Source organism: Pleurodeles waltl, chromosome 4_1, assembly GCF_031143425.1.
Source record: "Pleurodeles waltl isolate 20211129_DDA chromosome 4_1, aPleWal1.hap1.20221129, whole genome shotgun sequence".
In the NCBI taxonomy this organism is placed as follows: domain Eukaryota; kingdom Metazoa; phylum Chordata; class Amphibia; order Caudata; family Salamandridae; genus Pleurodeles; species Pleurodeles waltl.
In genome coordinates this window covers 832,030,490-832,049,764 of record NC_090442.1, presented here as the reverse complement: position 1 = coordinate 832,049,764, position 19,275 = coordinate 832,030,490, and positions in this window count along the sequence as shown.

Below are 19,275 nucleotides of genomic sequence, written 5' to 3'. Positions count from 1 at the left end.
AATATTTGGAGACCTCAAATTAACAGTTTCATATCGGGCCAATCTCGCATTGGTAAGATATTGGGTCTTTGTTATGGTAAGCAAAACTTCAATAGAGTGCAGGACCAAAACAGTTAAAGGATGTCCCATCACAATGCACTCACTCTGAGTGAGGCTCAATCCAACTGCTGATAAAGTTTGCAAACAGCCAGGTAACCCTGCTGCAACTGGGTCCAAAGTAGCTGAAAAATATGCTACTGGGCGGTTTACACCACCATGAACCTGCGTCAGGACAGACAAAGAACATGCATCACGCTCATGACAAAACAACATAAATGGTTATGTGTAGTCAGGCATTCCCAAAGCCAGAGTTTTGCACAGATTTTCTCTCAACTCAGTAAAGGCTTTCATGCAAGCTTGGTCTAACACTAGGGGATCAGTAACCTCTTTGTGACTCAGCCTCTGCAATGGCTTTGAAATGATTGAAAAATTTGGAATCCACTGTCAACAATAGCTCAATAGTCTCAGAAACATCCTGACATCTCTCTGCATAATGGGGGGATTTAATTGCAATATAGCTGTGACTCTCTCGCTGGAAATATTTCTAGCTCTCTTTTCAATTTGGTTTCCCAAATATTTCTCTTCTTTCTGACAATACAGCAATTTTGCTAGGGACACTTTATGTCCATTCTTTCGCAAATGATTTAACAAGGCAATGATATCATGCCTGCATGCTTCTTTTGTCTTTTAAGCGACTAACAAATCATCAATGTACTCGACCTATGTCGATTGAAAAGGCATTTCCAATGACTCCAAATTCCTTATCAGTATCTGATTGAAAATGGGTGGTGACTCTGAAAATCCTTGAGGAATTCTGCACCAACAGTACACTTGATCACGGAATTTAGAACAGAAAAGAAACTGACTATCCCTGTGAAGAGGAATAGAAAAGAATGCTTGTGATAGGTCCACTACAGTGAACCATTCAGGTGGGATCCGAAACAATATCACTGCTGGATCTGGTACCACTGGACAACATTTTATCACAATATAATTGATCTTCCTCAAATCCTGAACAATCCGAAATTTCAAACAGGGTTTTCATAAGCCCATGATAGGTGAGTTACATGGGCTGCTCAATACTTCTTTTAGAATGCCTTGCCTTACAAATTTCACAATTATAGGTGCAATCCCTTCAATAGTATCCTGTGTCATGTGGTATTGGGGAATCTGGGGAAAAATTGCATTTGGCTTGACCAGGACTTTTACTGGCTCAACTCCTCTGATTAGACCGATGTCCTTTCCTGAAACGTCCCATACTTTCATCTTAACTGTTCCCTGTAAGTCAGAAGGAAGATCTCGTACTGTAAAAACAGGAAAGAAACTGGTCAAGGGGTACCCTTCATTCACTGGGTCACAATCTGTTCCCTCAGGCTGGTCATTTTCATCATCACTATTTGTCTGAATGGCAATCTCATCATGTGAACATGTAATTGAGAATCTCCTTTTGCATAGCAAATCTCTTCCTAGTAAGGAAACCAGACTTGAGTCACAAACTACAAATTAGTGTAAACCTTTGAAGTTTTTAATTTTAACTGAAACTGGTTCTGTAATTGGGGTTGTTAAATAATGGTTTGCGATTTCTACAATCTGTACTGTTTTCCCTGAAAGGGGCAAGTTGGGAACTTCTGCAGTTCTCGCTGTAGAGCGTGTAGCTCCTGTGTCGACTAGGAATGAGACTTTGCAGCCCATCACTTTTCCCTTCACATACGGACCCTTCTGGTCTACATCTAATGAAGCTGCTAACAAACATTCTTCTTCATCTGAACTCTCACTCACCCAGCCATCATTTGATTCATCCTCTCTGTGTAATGGGTATTGATGCAGTGGTTCCCAAACTTTTTTGACCCACGGCTCCGTTGACCAATTGGTTGTTGGCCGTGTCTCCCCAATACATTACATTTATTTGGTGGCTGGGGGGGGGAGGGGGGGGGGGGTGGGGGGGGAGGGGGGGCTACAGTGTGCACTGTAATTCTCATTCATCAGCCTTCTAGCAGAGACGTTGTATAACGATGGATAATGCAGCATCAGTTCACATTGAAGGAAAAGAGAATACATTAACATGCCAAATGCAATCCTGGCAGCTTGTTGTTTCTGTACACCACCAGACACTGAAAGAGGATATGTGTAAATTCCTACAACATACATTCTGGAATCAAAATTATATAAATTTGTTGCAGGGGTAAGCCGGAGAATCTAAAGGCCCAACTGACTGTTACTAACATAGGAATGTAGCAAAACATGTTAACACAAGCATGCTTCACTACTTCAAAAGAGAGTAAAATATCAGCAGTATTCCAGCAAAGCTGAGAGAATGCAGCAATGAAAACAAAACGGAGTCACCTTGAGTGTGTTAGGGCAGGGGTACCATACTTCTGAAAAACTGCACTTTTTGTCTAGATTAAGTGGCTTACAAAAGTGGAAACACGGATAAGTAGAACTAAAGCTGTCCTTCAGCAATAAAAATGATGTAACTAGAGCTGCTGTTCTGAAGTCTGGAAATCTGTGCTCATACTGGCATCTGGTGGCTATTACAGGAACTGCAGTTCATTGAAATGATCTGCAAATGTTCAATGCTGAACAATGCGTGTAGCATTGATAGTTTTGAAGAGACCGTGGCGCCCCTGGCTGAGATTGGCAGCGCCAGTGCTTAATTTGTAAATTAAGAGGTGCCGGTGCTCAAAGCCCTCCTCTTAAACACGAGGCTGCTGTAATTAAATCTGCTAGCACTGAAGACTGAGGCAGCGTAATCCTGAAGCCATTGCAAGCCTCTTCAATCCATTTACAGCCACCCCTGCCCCTTCAGCTCATCCTGCAACTTTCTACTTTCTCCCTTTATGACGCTCTTTAGTTCTTCCTTCTTCTGTCTTTCACATATGTGTCTTTTGTTCGCAGCAAATGCTTGAGGCATAAGAATAAGCCCCGGCCCTCACAAATAAGTGCTGGTGCTATTATTCATATTAAACCTTTGACCTGTACCCTGCTAAGGAAGCATCATCTGTTGCTGTTCCATTGGGGCTTCAGGTATCTGAATTTGTTCCTAGGTACCATTTGGACTTGGGGTTGCATTTGCTGTGACTGGGGCATCTGCAAACGTGCCATTTGCATCTGAGGCATAGGCTGAAGATCTTGAGCCTAGTTCACATTATTTTGGAAATTAAAATTTTGACCTCTCACTCTTAGTCCTCTCATGTTTAGAAAATAATTGATTTCATTTGTCTGTGGAACAACACCTTCCTGTCCTAGCATCGGATATTCCCACTTCCAATGTCCGAGGTCTCCACAAGCGTGACAAGGTAACATCCTTTTCATAGCCGGCATATAATTATGGGCAACTACTGTATTCGAATCAACACCACGATTCACATTTCCAATTGCACCACGACCTCTACCGTTCACCTGATTCGGAAACCATATGTTCCCCTGCTGCATAAACCTCCCTTGCATTCCTGATTGTGCCGCTTTAATCTGCATCACCATTGCCTTCTCTTTCAACTTTCTTTGCTTTAATTCAGTCTCATCACTACAGTACTAGGTGTATTGTAGCACTTCATCAATCAGTTTTGCTTGCCAACAAATCAAATGACTCATAATCATGTGGCTAATTTCAGGTCTCAATTCTTCAACAAACCTGAATACATAATGAATCATGTCTTTCGGCTCAATTGTTTCTGTACCACTGTAATGTTTGAATGCCTGCAATATGGACTTCTTTCCTTCTTGTGCTGTCCTGTCTATCCTCTGCCAATCTATGTTCTTGGGGGAAATTCTGTTTTCAAAAATTCAACCACTTTATAGTAATATTTCATTACATCAGGAGACAGTGCACCTGTAGCTGGATCTCGTGGAGGTTCTTTTGTCAGCCAATCTACACCCCTTTTGCATTCAACCCACAAGTCTGCTGGAACTACTATTTCTAATAGGGTATTCAAATCCTCCCACAGGCATTTTGCAAGTTTTCCGAACCTATCTGTTTGCTGGTGCCATTCCACTGGTTTCTCTCTCAACCTGGGGTAATCATTTGTGAATGAAAATATGTCACTTCTGCTCCAAGAGACATGGACAAGGTCCCTCCCGGAATTTCTCTCATTGGTAATATTTTCACTGGGTTATCGGTCTGCTGCACACTAGCAGTCAAATTAGCAGAATCCCATTTTTTCTTGTCTTGTTTCTTTACCCATCTTCCTTCCCATTTGTGTAATGCTCCCCATGTTTGTATGCTCTGAATTAATTCCCTAAAGTGAACTTTCATTCCCGTATTCTCATGTTCTCATTGTCTGTTGCATCAAATCTGTAACTTCTTTTCAAATGTTTTGTTCTCTCAATTTCTATGTCATATTTCTCTGCTAATTTCTGATGGACCAATCCTGCTTTGTTAGTAATTAGTTTGCACAAAAAACACAACTCCTCTTTACTGTATCTCCTGGTGTGCTATTCAGCCTTTCCAGCCATTCAGTTAATTGTTGGGTGTTAAACCTTGTAGCAAGATATTGTTATTACTCACACTAGGCACTTGTTGTAACATTAAACACTGAATTTCTGGTGTCGACATAATTGGGTTAGGAACTATGGGGGTTATTCCAACTTTGGAGGAAGTGGTAATCCGTCCCAAAAGTGACGGTAAAGTGACGGATATACCACCAGCCGTATTACGAGTCCATTATATCCTATGGAACTCGTAATACGGCTGGTGGTAAATCTGTCACATTTGGGACGGATTACCACCTCCTCCAAAGTTAGAATAACCCCCTATGTCTGATCCAGCCGGATTATTCGGTGAAGTCCTGGAATAACTCAAGTCAATCAACAGACCTGTCATATTAAATGTTGGTTTCACTGGAGTCATCATTCCTGTATATACATTGGACCGCTCCATTTCCACACTTGAATTCAGAACTTTCTGCTCACTGCTCTTATTGTTTCCCTGGGCAAACAATGGTGTAACGGGACCAATAATGACGGGTATTGACACAGCGTCCGGACTCAGTTGGACGTTTTGAACTCTAGGGTACATTACTCCTGTGTCTGTGCTTGCATCAGTGACATTAAATTAGGGGTAGATTCTATCTGGATTAGTGTTGGCTTCTGATAAACCTGTCTCATCTGTGAAACTTGTCCTGTTGGCACCATTAAACCCATTGCAGTATCTACAATAGGTACATCTGGGTGAATTCTTGGTACATCAACCTGCGGCATAGGTGTCTGAACTGTGGCAGTATTCGGGACAATATGGTTAACCTGTATCTGTCTCTGGGTAGTGTCAATAGGTATCGGAGCTATAGGGTCTGCACTAGTACTTTGACATGTTTTGTGTGCTGCATACGGTGGGGGACGACTTCTCAATAATTGCAAAATAAACTCATTATCACACGATTCTTCATCATAAGTCAAAGATTTTCTAGACTCCTTGAAATTCTGCTCTCTCTCCTCAGAAGAATACGAATCCCTCTTCTTGGTACTCTTTATGGTCATGCTCTCGGTCTCTTGTGTGATAGCAGGAAATTAATTCCCTGTAAAGTCTCAGTTCTCCAACATTTCTGCTCACCATCCCATCTGGCCTCAGCTAAAGGTTTCTCAGCTTTTCTCATTCTCCTCTCAAATTTCTGTTGCTTTTGCTGTCTGGCCCCAACTCCCAAATAGCTAATGCTTCAATCTTCTACGGGCAGGAAACGCTAAGCTTTCTTCTTTCTCTGTTACTTTGCACCATTGTTTTAGCCAAAGGCATGGCGCAGCACTTTGTTCTTCGAATACAACATATGTGGGTGTACCATCTGGAGCTGTAATTTCTCCTACTCTAATTGGAATTAACATATCTCCCTTTAGAGCACTCTTTAATGCTTTGAAACATTTCATTTCTGTATTTCACGCTACACTTAAATTGAATCAGGAAGTAAATTTCAATCCCCAAATCCCTTTTGTCTGCCTTCTCAACCCATTACATTTTATGGTTGTTTACCAATCTACTTGTGGCTTTTCTCGCCAACCAACCTATCTCAGTGCGGCTCTACTGACGTCACACTCACGTACAGCGGCTGACAGAGCCCTTCGGCTTGTATTCCTCAATTCAGATCTGCGCCAAACTAAATACAAATAGTGCGAGCACTAAATAAAAATCAACACACAACTTGTCTGTTTACTACAGGTAAGTAACACAATTGCTTCAGAAACCTTACTGAATTTTCAACTGCGTCTTTTAGCTCTAACAGATACTCCTTCTATCTCAGTTTCCCTGACTCGCAAGCAAAATTCGACCAGCAAATTTTACTCTCAATTGATCATTGGATTCTTCTGGTGCTCATAGGACTCACCAAATCGAAAACTATCACTCACTTTAACATGCACTCTGAGGTTGTCAACCATGCCCAATTGACCTATTAAACAGACAAATTACAACAGCAAACCAAATGTCACATACAGTTGTACAATTACCAATACTCTGGTGCCTTACACCACGTAGAGTCTGTATACCAACAACTACGTGGGCAATTTATGAGCACAAAGTGCCACACACATGTGAAGTTCGACAACTTCCCTACACACACTCTTTGGAGTACGCAAACTCCCTAGACAACTTAATTGAAGTACGCAAACTCCTTAAACAACTTAATTTGGAGTACGTAGACTTCCTATTCACTCACAAACATCACAGTTCACCTGCGATTTGCTTAAGCCATGCAAGCACAAAACCTGTTCCAGTCACACTCTCACTAGAAACACTGAGAACATCCTCAAACAAGCATTGGCTTTGGGAAAGTCATGGTAGGCTCTTAGGGGGACATACTCTTTCATTTCTTCTACCAGAATCTGGAATATTATGGCTGTTATATCTGTGAAATCATAGTGGTCTCTTAAGGAGATGCAACACTCTGTTACTGCTACCAAGATCTGAAAACCTTATAGTGGTCTCTTAAGGAGACTAACCCTCCTATTCATCTACCAATAACTGGAATACTGTGGTGGCCCCTTAAGAAGACGTAACCGTTTGAGTGTGCTACCAAAATCTGTGAGTGTCTCTCGCCTTATTTGGTCTTTGGTAATTTATATATAAGGGGACACGTTAGAGGTTCGATGGACCTTTTAACTACGTTTAGAGTGATTCCACCATATACACAAACTTCACTTATAATCTAACCAACAACAGCATAACTGATTCAACAGATTAAATATCATGAACTTTGAGTCAGTAATATTTACACACTATAACCCATGCGGCCATGAATAACCACGGCTTTTAGTAAAATTAGAACGTTTATTTTCCTATATTAACAATGATAATATCCCATAAATTAGTCTCAAAACCAAATGATAAGAATATACAAACAACACAGGCTGACCAAAGCGTCTAAAAATCTCAGTTTAACTAATACATTAATGCAGCGGTTCCCAATCTGTGCGCCATGGCACCCATGTGCGCCACCAAAACTAGCCAGGGGTACCGCGAACAGATGTGCACAATAATATTGCGCTTGTCTCCAATGTGCTGTTTGGTATGCTGTGGGCGCATCGCAGCAGCCTCCAACCTGCTGTTAAGAAATGGTAGCAGTTGGGGACCGTGATTCTGTGAGACTGCTTGATATGGATGGTGGTGAGTGAGGAAAAACGCTGACTGAAATTCAGCAAAGCAGCAGCGACCTTTTCACAACATGCTCAGTTGTGTACCAAGAAAAAGAACAGGTGCTAACCAACACATTTTAAGTGAACCATCTATTTTCTGGTCGCTTGAGCATGTAATGCCCTCTGCTTTCTGTCAAACATAAGAAGCTGTGCTTCTTTAAAGCGACATGCCTTTCTTCTGTATTTGCAAAACTGAATGTTAGATTAATTATTTACAATTTACGTGCTTGGGTTTGTGTGAGCCAGTAAAATGGGAAAAATGTAAATACCACAAAGAGACATCATTCACACTTGCTGTACAGCCACTGGTATATTTCCCCTCGTGAAAACCCAAAGGAAAAACATTAATTATTAACTTGGGACCGACCAGCATTAAATACAGATGATGAAATAGGCTGGCATTATGCTCAGACTGCATTGCAATCACGCTATACTATAAATGGGACAACTACTCACAAAATATCTGAAACAAGTCAGGTACAGACAGAAACAGTGTAAGGAATTAACAGCACCCACAAGTAAAATGCATTTTGCCTGCAGCCGTGCGCCCCCTCCCCCCCAAGCAAAATGGTCATATTTTGAACTACTAGCTGTAGTGAGGCACACGTTGCTGCCTTCTGTTCGTGGCACTATTAGTCATCTGTTTTTGCGTGTTTTCACATTTTCAGAAATAGGTGTTTCTCCATTTCCCAAACTTTTGACGTATGGAATCGACCTTCACTATGATGTGTGAAGACATTTTTTTTTATTGTATTCATTTTATTTGGTACATTTAGGATTACTTCTATGATTATAATACCTTCATCAGTTTCATCCTAATTATTCTCAGGGAGAAAAATTGAAGTATCCCGAGGTCAGGCTTACATCCCTTCTCCTGACAAAAAAATAACATAATGGGGAGCCTCGTCCAACGGCCAATATGTCAAGGGAGCCACCAGTCAAAAAGTTTGGGAACCACTGCATTAATGATTAGACCATGGATACTCAAAGTACGGCCTGCGGGCCTCATGCGGCCCCTCTGACCTTTACATGCGGCCCCTTGGGCAACAGGAGCACTGGGCAGCTGTTTGCTTGACCGCACTACCAATACAAATATTAAATAGACATACAATCATTTATTTCAAACTTAATTGGTGTTAAAGAAAGGAAGGGACTCCTGCACTTAACTTTAGAAACGCCTTCATTTTTAAAGACATCTTGCAGCATAAGTGTAAAACTAAGACAGTCTCTTCAAAATTAAAAAAGTGTACTTAGTTAACATGCAGAACCATTTCGCCTTAGTACAATTTATTTCCTCAGTGCATTGAGATGGATTAATTTGAAAAGGATCGTTTTCAAACATAAATTTGGAAACATTAATTCTTCCCCTTACCCTGAGAACACACTAATGGTAAATTAAAGAGGCAAGTCACTGGTATGTGCACTTTACGGGTGGCCTGGGTTCCTATCATACATGAAAAACATTATAGTTTATTAAATCAAACATAGAAGCAGGTTTTGTGCAACACACACCATGAATCATATATTTTGAGCTCCTCTTAAATGTGATAATGCAGAGAAAGGAGGGAAAGTGAGATTAAACAATTGCCTAGGATCACACAATTTGGAAAAGTGGGTAAGCTAGGACTAATTCTAAGTTTTCTAGTTTCCGATTGTTTATTTCAGCCACTAGATATATATCCTTTGCTTCTTCTACACCTACCTTGCCACCATTCCCCCTAGCCACCCCACCCAATCGCCACTGCCCTGGCATCACTGCGGTCTCCAGGCACATCACACACCAAACTTTTTGGCCCCTGCGAAAATGTTTGCGAGTACCTATGGATTAGACATTCAAGTGTTACAGTGCAAGTCAACAGGATTAATAGCGGAACAACAGAGATAGCATACATCTAGAATAAACAGGTGAACAGGATCAATTATTTGTTAATAACATTTGTCAACACCTTGGACCTACTAACTAACCCTCCAATTAGAATAGCTTGTTTGGGCTTCATGCAAAGGCAATTCAGTCAAAAGTTAATTTGGAAAACATCTAACTAGGATTCTATCAAAATAGCGGATTTTATCTAAAAGAAAGAACAAAATCTACAACAGAAACAATAGCATTTCATTACACCTCTCCTTAGTGGATCGGCAAGCTGCAACTTCTTTGTCAGTTGGACATCCGCCTGGTCAGCGTCAGCAACGAGACAGTAGAGGGAATAGGCTCAGCCATGGTTGGGCCATAAATTAACTAAACCAACTTAGAAAACATTAAACTACGGAATTAGCATCTACCATTAACAGACTAATCAATGAAGCTAAAGTTAGGAAAGAAAGAAATTGGGAACTGCTCAGCTCCTCGAACAGGACAACTAAGGGGTAGAGAATGGGATAGAGCAACCGAACTGTCAGGCAAAGTACAGGGAATGGGCTCATGCAGGACTAGAATGAAAACGCAACTGCCTCTCTTCTGCAAAGTGTAGTCTGGATATACTAAAATCCATAAAACATTTTCCCACGCCATCATTGGTCAGGAAATCGTACGTTCACAGTAGGACCAATAGTCTTTAAATTCTAAATCAAAAATATAACTAGATAGTCTTTCACACGTAGATGATTGGCTCCACTTCTCTCGTTCCCATCACCAGCTTACTCAGGTAACTTTTTAATTGCGATCCTAGCTCCAGTCAGTGCGTCCATTGTTGGATCCTGGGAACATCATCTTCTTACGCATCAAATCTACAAAGTATTAACTTCTAGTGCAAGACATTTCAACAATCAGTTCTCATGAGAAGAGTTTAAGACATTTACAAATTGCTTGGTCAGTGCCATATGAACAATGGACAATATTAATTTTCTGCTCTCACAAAACATTTATGAACATTTGTTAGGCTATGGAACTTAACATGAGGCTCCATCGATTAGGCCCAAACCTCGTAATTAATCAAAGCCCAATATTATTTAAGAACATACATAACATTAATATATTAGAATAACCCATTAATTCATTTTATTCTACATGTGCACCTTATTTAAACTATAAGTGTGAATTCTTAATTAATTGTCACACTCAACATGGCGGCCACTCAAATAGGCACATTCTCCAAGACGCACCATTTCCTCTATGTTATCCTAATTCATGTAATTTCTTAGCTATTTATCAATGCAAATTTATTAGTAATTAATTCAGCTTTCACAAGGGCACTGGGGTGGCACGTTCCTGAGAAGCTGTGGCCTTCCCCAACTTAACACCAGCGTGTCATAATAATGGTTTTGGCACAATATCTCATAGGTGTGCCCAACAAAGTTGCAGATTGGGGTTTCAGATTTCACCAGGCAAGAGTTATTGTCCAGTTTATGTCTCACTCACTTTGGGATCTTTCTAGTGGTTCCCTTTGGGTAACTGCTCAGTTGGAATCTTCTGAGGTTCTGTCACTTGGAGTCCAGAGTCACAGGTGGTAAATGCTGTCTCTATCTCTCTTCTGGGTGAAGTGTTTTACAATGATCCTCAGAACAGTTGTCCACATCAGGAGGTACAGAGTGATTTTAGTGTCGATAACTCTGTTTTGGACACCTCAGAGTTGGAACCCACACCTTTGTAACTCTCAATATATTATCTTACTCCATCCGATTCCCAGTCCAGTATTAACTCTGTCGGATTTGATGATCTTGAACCATCTTTGGTTGTCTGCTCACTGGTCTTTTGCTTGAGACTGTTGATCAGGAGAGACTTGGGATCTGTCTACTCAATCTAGATATAAACGTGCCTGATGATTCTAGCATAGCTGCAGGGGGACCACACGCTGATTCAATTTCTAGTTGTCAAATGTTGTTTCAGCAGACGGAACTATTAAGTCCTATAGATCTGCCACTTTTGCACAGCATATTCCGGCCATATGGTAGCCAGTTGTGAAAATTTCCTTATGGATAGGGTTCTACAGTCCATCCATATCAAGATTCCTCCGCAGCCAAAGCATTCTGCTCTTTGAGATGTCAAGGAGGCTCTGGATTTCCTTTTGGGTTGGCCAAATAATGAGATTATGGTCTTCAACAACTGCATATAAAACAAACTTACTGTGTTTAATTTATTTACAATGGGTTTCTGATTTTAGGGATTTGGATGTAGGCAACAGATCCATTTCTTGAAGGGAATTTGCACTTTATGCCATAACAATGTTATCTATGTCTATTCCCTATCTTAATTTCCCTGATTGTTTTAAAGTATGTGTTGTTACTTGCCTCAGATGTTACGTAACACAGACTTCTGTTTTCGGAATTCTTAAGCTTTACAACTTTTGATTTTTTTTGCTTTCTTTAGCATAATGGGTTCATAACAAGACTTTGAATAGTAAACTTAACGTGTATTTGTAAACGTTCACCCACAGGGGTATCTTGGCCCTGAATAACAGATGTTTATTGTTACCCAACTTAATGGCACTCATTGTATTGACCTCAGAAGGATGAGGCTGAGTGGACCCGCCAGGGTGACCATCAGGTTGAACACACACCCCTACAATGGATACCTTAGTCTACTAAGCCACCCAACCTGACAAACAACTTACGATCCTCTCCAAAGACTACATTATATTAATCAGGAGAAAAAGATCACATCAGTTGCTTGGACAAAGTGTGCAGATAACTGGGAACATAGGTAATCTGTAACAGGTAAGTGAAGAAAAGTATTGATCATTGGTGCTAACCTAAAATGTAATTGAGAGCTCAGTCTTCATAGCTAAGTAAATATATAATTTCTAAACGAGATAAAGAGAACAGTGTAAAAACCAAACTTTGCTGGAGAGTGGAGACAGTAGTGTTAGTGTCTGGAGATAATATCAATAGGCGGAGATAATATCAATAGGCAGGAATAGTGAACAATCCAATTGGGTTGGCCCAACACTAAAAAAAAAAAAAAAGGAGGGACAGAACAGGAGTGGGAACCACATGCTAAGAACTAGAGTGTCAGCGTGCAGGCGCCAAAAAGCATTAAAGTCACGTTGGTCAGGAGAAAACTGGGGGGTGAAAGGGCTCATGGAGGAATTGGATGGGAAAGGAGGGATGAGCCTCTGGAGAAATGGGCTCAGGGAAATTAATCGCTCTTGATGCGTGTTTCTTTCAGTGCTGACACTAGTAAGTCCCACTCTTTGGCTAACAGGCATCACCTTTGGAGGACCGCACTTTCAGGCTTTGCGGAAAATCCCAGAGGTTGGCACCATGTCGCACTGGACGGGGATGGGTACTTTTCCAATTCATGGTGATGGATCTCTTTGCTAGGACTAATGCTAAGTCCAGAAGGTCGGTGGATGTCTTTGTTTCCTTTGATTGTTTGTAAATGCCGAATGCACCAGTCTCCCAAGAGTCTACACTTGACAGTTTACTAATCATTTCTAGTCTTTGTGTCACCTTGGCCTATTACTGTCACAATAAGAGGCAGTCCCAAATCAAGTCAGCCACAAGGTTGTTACACCTGGCACAGGAGTCCGAAGCACCAGGGAAAATTCTCCTAATACACCCAAGAGAGGGGTAGTCTCTTTATACTATAAAGCATTGTATTAACTTCATTCTGGTGTTGCAGGAGATTTTCTGTGAATGTTCTAGAGCTCTAGTCTGCTATTTCTCATGTAAAGCCCTACCAAACTCAGCCTCCCCAATTTCTCACATAGATTTCAGTGAGAACTGTGCATGAGTGACAGAGCTTTGTTTGTTTAACTGATAAGCCTGCAGCTGTTACCCATTGTATGAAAATATTCATGAGCATATTCGTATCTGACTCACCATCCACTACCACCCATGTTACTCGGGGTGTCACAGGAAACCGTAGATTAGGAACTGGCCCTCATAGTGGCTGAATTGCTGTGTGAGGGCCAAGAATGATAGGATCCGGCTATCTAAGAACAAGTCACCTAGGGTAGTGATGCCCGCTTGGTCCCAGAATTGCCTCAGGCCGTAGGCAGGAATTGCCTAAGGACCACTATTCCTCTAGTGGTCCTTAGGAGGGGTATCATCAGGGCGTAGGGGAAGAGGCTTCTGGTGCTAAATGTATATGCTCCTAATAAAGAGATTCTTGTGGAGGTGAGCCTGGGGAACTGACAGTGCCAAGACGTCAGTGTGACCAAGAAGCAGTCTAGTGGTACTAACCTCGTCAAGGGATTGTGCCGATAACCAGGTGGTCAGCCACTTAAGCTGGCCCCCTAGGTATTAGTATTCTAAGTAGGGATGCCCAACCCACCCTGATCTAGGAGCTGCAGATTATACAGAACCACTCGACGGCAAGATTTATACCAGACAAATTCTCCAAGAAGATTGGCAAAGTCTGGCAGAGTGGTAAAAAAGACAGGGCAGCCTTACCATTTTGGAAACCGCAATAGGTCCCATGACTGACAGGGGTAGTTACCTTCAAAAAGTGACTTAGACTCGAAGGGACATCACTGCTGAACCCAGGTTTCCATCTCACAAGTTCTGTTCAGTATGAAAAATACATATATCTACGTATCAAGAAGAAATATCTTCCCATCGTACCAGGCCCTTCTCCAAGCAAAACTCAGTTGGGGCAGCTATAGGATAGAACAGAAAAAGACAGGATTTGTTCCAGCTGATACGAGGCCTGATGCTGCCCCAGACTCATCTAAGAATAGAGCAATGCTTGAGTGGTCCCTTATCAGCTCTTTCCGATAGAATAATATGCTGTCCTCCATAAGTGAAATTGCATGGCTCCTGTCTGGTAGGAGGATTCACCACCATCTCCCATATACTGACGTACAAATCACCAACGGGGCCGTTGCAAACGCAAAAAAGAGGAGGGAGAAGACAGTAACCAGGCCAGGTGCCCCTTCTCACCAAGCTATGGGTGGAAAGCAGTCCTTGAAGTTGGACCAAATGAACTGTATGGAACAGCTGCATTAGCTGAATAGTAGGGGCTCCAAAACCAAATCCACCCAAGATTTGGAAAAATCAACCCCAATCCAGGTTATCAACACCATCTCCAAGTCTAGCACTAAAGCAGCAGCTCGTGGCCATTTTGAGTTTGCAATTTTCATGATTTAGTAGTTGAATATTTAGAGAAGTGTTCCTACCCAGGACAAACACATTTTCGTCTGCATGTTTCAGTTGTAGGAGCACCCGTTATAAGGGGTCAGCTAGGATTTTGGTAAGGATTTTATAACCTACATAATGAATGGCTATAGGACGGTGGAAGGCCAGATCAGTGGAGTCCTGATTTTAATATATAGAAGCTGATGTGCTTTGTGCAGGGTGGAATCCGGTCTCTAATACAACTTCATACTTGCAAGCTGATTTAGACGGTAAGAAGCTCATAAAGGTTTTATAGAAATCCACCAGGAGGCCATCGGTACCCAGTGTCATCTTGACAGCCAATTTAGTAATCGCCCCTTTGATGTCTTGGACTGTGATAGGGGCGTATATTTCTTCACAGTGAAACGAAGACAGTCTAGGGAGAGGGATTGCATCGAGTAAAGTCAATACCGCCTCGTGAACGATCCCAGATGGGGGTTCATAGAAACTTGATAGAAACTTTTTAAAAAAAGTCTCTTGAATGGCCTGCTTGGAGTATTAAGTCCCCTTCTGTACTCCGTAGCACGATCATCGAAGTTTGTTTCAACTCATTGGTAATTAACCACACAGGAAGGTAGGCAGATTTATCCTCCTCTGAGTGTGTTTGGGCCGAACAAGCTGAGTAGTCCAGGCAGAGCTGGCGCTCCACAGGGACAGCCTCTGCCTTACACAGCTGGGATGGGGAATCCTGGACTGTCCAGCCTTCAAACATTTGTCTCGCCTTAGCAATGTATGGTTCCTCAACCCTGTCTAAGTTTCATACTATTACTTTAGGCCCTCCCATGGTAGTCTGTCTGGATACACACACCTTGTATCACTATTTTCAAAACCTCCATTCCACTGTTAGGGAGGAAGCTGTCCCCTCGTTGTGTTCAAAATATTAATAGATTCTATCAGCGAGTGTACCTCAAAATGTCAGATCTTCCAGGGTCATCGATTGTAGTTACCAAGTGGGAACAGAGAGGAAACCTTACCCCAAGTCAGGTACAGTAGCAGTGGGTTATGATGTGACAGTTTTCTGCAAACATAATCCAGGAAGGATATAGATGAATAGAGTGTAGTAGTGCAAACTATTCTGACTAGACGGACTTAGAGATCGTGCACGGGAGGATAGAATGAACAGAGTTTGACATGAGGGTTTTGATGGTGCCAAACATTCTGTATTGACCCCAGTTGCAACCAGAAGTAAGTGCTCACACATTGAAGGTGGTCAGGATTCTAGGGAGTGAGGGGTTCGACCTGTCCAACATGACATCTAAGATGCAATTAAAGTCTCCTCCTAACAGACAAAGGTTGTGTGCCCATGTAGCTAAATTGAGGCATTCAGGCTGGTCCATATTTGGAGCATAAATGCTGTCTACTATTATAGAGGAACCAGCTAGTCTAGTTTAGAGCAAGATGAATCTACTCTGCGAGTCTTTATCTTCAGACAGGATTGGAAGGGGAGGGTTTGTTCTCTGCACTGACCTAGATAAGGGTACTTCTAGCAAAGACTGAGTAGGTAGGAGCATATACCTGTCCTCTCCATTTCTTATGGAGCTTTGCTTGTTTGACCCAGGTGATGTGGGATTCCCAGATTAGCACAATATACACCCCATTTCGTTTGAGGAGGGAATGAGCGTTGTATCTTTTAGTTGGGGCATGCATCCCTCTAATATTCCAGGAAATTACATGATATATCAGCAGTCGTGTCATGATGTCAGCAGTGTGTTGTCTATGGGCTCCCATGTGGGAATACGATCCCACAGCTCGTAAAAGTTCCAAGGTGCACAGAATTATTAGGGCTCAGAAAGGGTCCATTTGTTTTTCATGCAGCCATGAAAAACAAATGATAATGCAAACTAAGATGACTACAAAGTACAGGGGACAAACTAGCTGACTGTCAAAACTGGGCAGCAAGGCTTCTTGTAGGTGTTAGGAGAGTGTGTGACAGCACAGCGAAAAGTGGGACAGTCTTGGCTGTAGCTCTCAAGCTTGAAGGATTTTTGTGAATTGGGGAGCTCAACATGAGCTGAATATATCGGGTAGCCTCTCACCCAGTGAAGGTGCAGCATGGGAAAGTCAAAGAGGCTTGATCAAGTGGGCTAGGGGAGCAGGGCCTCCAGAGCCCAGGTACATCAGTGGAAGACAAACCTCAGGTTAAGGGTAAGAGCCCTCAGAAGTGGGATTTAAGGGTGAAGAGTCAATGGGTAAAGCAGAGGATCTCCCTATCTGCCCTCTCCCACCCCCCCAAGAAGGTTGATTGCCATGCCCCTCTCAGGGGATCAGGGAGGATGGGAGTTACAAGAAGACTCTTAGCACAGAGATGGGTGACTGCATGTTACCGAAGTTCATCTGCAGTTTGTAGAGTGACTTGCAGCGGAGAATCTGTGTGCTGCAAGGGAAGTGAGGAGTCATCCTCTTCCTCCAAGGAGGCACTGGTGGGGCCCCACAGCTAATTCCGGAAGGTGATCTCTGAGTCCAGGGCCAATCATCTGCCACTTTGGACCTGCTCCTGGGATTGGGCCTTGAGAGATGTAGGCACATCTCCAGACTATCTCTGAGGGTGTCGTTTACAGTGTCAGGGTGGGTGGCATAACCCACCACTAATAACATCCACTAGGGAGGATGTGCCTTGACTTTCAATCCAGTTCTGGGCCTCTGTCAGATCCAAGAGGAAGTAGACTTTCTGGTCCAATTATGACATTGAGCTTGGCAGGGAAGAGCATAGCACATTTTACTCCAATCTCCCTCAGCTTTCTTTTGACACCTAAGAAGGAGACCATCTGGCTATGTATAGCCAGCATGTAGTCAGGGAAGATCAATATTCGTTGGTCGTTCTTGAGGAGGGGTCAGTTTGTCTCACCACTTTCAGAATTGCAACCGGATCGCTGTAGTGTAGTGTAGTATTTTGACCAGGAGTGGTCTCTATGGGTGCTCACACTGGGGCAGCGAGCTGGTACCCTATTGGCTCTCCTTGTGGAGAAGTAAGGTGTGAGTTCCTGGGGTGGGAGCATCAACTCTTTCAGCCATATCTCAAGGTATTTCACCATATTGCATCACTCAGAGGCCTTTGAAAGGCCTACCATTTGGATATTACTGAAGCGGGAACCTCCTTCTGTGTCCTTCACCCTGCCCTCGAGGAAGCAGGCTCTTTTCATCCAATCCAATAATTGTCGCTGGAGGTCTGTTAGAATCTTCTCTAAGTTCATGACATGCTCTGCTAAGTTTTTATGGTTGTCGCATAATAAGTTTACATCGATAGCCATTGCATCCATCTTCGCCTCGAGAAGTTCTAGATGTTTCTATAACTTTTAAGCTAGCATCTAATTTGTCAGGTTCTAGGTGCAGACGTGCTGGGCAAGACTGTGTCCTTTGACGATCGTAGGAGCCCACTCTGAGTGTGTTGGTTGGTGGTGTTGGTGGCAGCCTGTGCAAGGATTAACATATGTTAGTAATTATGGGTAGTTGTCACCCCACCAATATAGCTTGGTGGGAGTTCAAGTGATGAAAGCACCGTGGGACTAGGTGTCCAGTTCATAATCACGCTCCAGGCAGGCGATGACTACCTGGGGTATGCCTGCCGCTTGCACCCAAAGCCCAGTCAAGATAACTATGATGAATCGTAAAGGTCTGGTCCAGTGGGGCAGTGGGGGATAAGCAGGGCCCCGGGGTAACAAAGCCATCAGATGAATCCTAGCAGTATAGCGCCTCAGCAATGCCCCCAACACCATAATGAAACTTGAGGGGGGGCTCCCTTGCAAAGTAAATTGAGGGAGGCACCCGTCCCCAACCCTCAACTTTAGCTAAGGGGGCACACTGGAGCTCGGGGGGTCTGCAGGGGCTTATGTTACACCACTGGCCTCCAGGAGTCCAAATGTCTAGCACCCGAGAAGGCAGAGTTCCACAGCTGCCTCCTGGGAGATTCCTGGTGTAGTCTCCAGCTGCAAGGCTGGGGTTTAGGTGGGGAAACTGGGGGGGGGGGGAGTGGGCTTAACTTCGGGCAGCACAGCATGAATGGCATAACTTCCTGCAACATTCAGCTCTTCTCTGCTCAGTACCAGTGCACAAGCCCATGAGGTGGAGGGAACTTAGGTTCCATTGTTGGTCGGTCAAGACAGTCAGAAAAGCAAAAGTACCACCCCACATCCTGCCTCTGGGGAAAGTGCAGCACTGGAGGGGCCTGCTGGCCAAAGTCTAGGGCCCTTAAACTGCCTTAAACCGCCAGACACGGAGGTACCCCACATTTGTCAGGTAACTCCAAGAGGCGGAAGAGGAAGGGAACTCACCAGTGGCGGCCGGCAGCTTTAGGATGGAGGGGGGCGGGCGGAACACACACACACTCATTCTTTCACACACAGACACGCAGGCACATCCATTAACAACACTCATACCATTCAAACATGAACGCACGCACCAAACATTCATTTTAAAAGGTCGCACAGACTCATTCTTTCACACACACATGCACGCACACACACACGCACATCCATTTACAACACTCATAACACTCAAACATGCACGTGCGCACCAAACATTCAATTTAAAACATCACACACATACACACACACACACACACACTTACCTTCA